The sequence below is a fragment of the Belonocnema kinseyi genome, chromosome 5, assembly GCF_010883055.1.
Source record: "Belonocnema kinseyi isolate 2016_QV_RU_SX_M_011 chromosome 5, B_treatae_v1, whole genome shotgun sequence".
Classification (NCBI taxonomy): Eukaryota; Metazoa; Arthropoda; class Insecta; order Hymenoptera; family Cynipidae; genus Belonocnema; species Belonocnema kinseyi.
The window spans coordinates 37,438,279-37,439,787 of NC_046661.1; positions in this window are offsets into that span (position 1 = coordinate 37,438,279).

The window sequence follows — 1,509 nt, forward strand, 5'->3', positions numbered from 1 at the left end:
CACTGCCGCACTCTATACAACGCGCATAACTCTACAGGTCCGCAACCCCGCGCAAGCCGGTCCGAGCCGGCCGGCCGATCGAACACGAGATCGAATTTTCGCAAATTTTTCACAGGCGGGGATGTGTATATGTGCACGTATTCCAAAAGCATTTCTAAGATTGCTCAGCACAAAAGAAAAGTGATTTGGGTTTTGAGAAAGCGTGATAGTGAAAAATAACGTTAAAAAATGTCTATTTCGCATGCATATATTAATTTCACAAACGGTTTGCTAAGGATTGTTCCAATAACAGAAATTATATATTTTGACCCGAAACACGAAAGTGATTATATCAAGAAGAAAAAATACAAAGCGTGGCTTAAGAGTGAAAATCAAAAGGACAACCTTTTACTCAATGCTCATATTCTACTGTTGGGAAGTAAGTAAAAATTTAATCTCAAAAGTACCCTCAAAATAATGTAACCTCAAATTAATTTTCATCTGGAAATAAATGTTCGTGCTGCATAAAGAAATTTGATTGCCTACATATTCCATTCGATATTATTGAATTATTGAACAGAAAAATGTACATAACTGAAAATTAAATTTACTTTACTTTAACTGTACCGCTTCCAATAAAAATTTTTTCTAGTGTAAAATTTTTCAATTTACAATTTTGAAAATAGATATTTATGTTTCTACCTTATTGACATATTTATTTTCTCAATTATTCTAATAGCATTTATTGTCGTTTGAAATTCACCTAAAAATTTTAGAAATTTCAAAAAACATCTAGTTACTTTTATGCTGGTTAAATGACTTGTGGTCAGGAATTTTTTTTCGTTAATAAAATTTTCTAATTTTTCTCGCAAGCAATCACAAATATAAAAAAATGTGAAGATGAAAGTTCGCAGGACAAAAAAGTTTAATGGAAAATACCATTATCTATTTTGCAATATCTTGCATTGCCGACAATAAATATTAAAAAAATTGAATGTTTAGGACAAAAAATTTTACCGGCCTCAAAAATGCGTCAGCCAGAAAAAGGTAATAAGATGCCTTTCTTCTGTCATTAAAAACTTCTTAAAAATATAGGAAAGAATAAAAAAGGTGGTGCTTTTCAGCAAATACTCTTGTCATGTTTTCAAAATTTGAAGAAAGAATAAAAAACATTTTGTGGAAAATTCCACCATTTTGATGTTTACCAATATTTTATTTTACAATTTCTGCTTATATAAGGAAGTTTTATCAGCTTAATGCCGGCATAACCATGTTTGATTTTGAAAAAATTCACTTTTAATATCTTATCAAGTTTTAATGAATAAAATTCGGGTTTTCTAATAAAAAATGCGGAAAAGTGAAATACATTTAGCTCCTGATTTCTTATAAAAAATAACATTTTATTCCCGAAAGATACTGCGATTTCAAGTTTAGAACCCTGTCTCATTTGAAATGGATTCAGTTTGTTACATTACTTTTCTTACTTCTCAGTAACATGTTTTTCTATACCATTGAATTTTCGGAAAATTC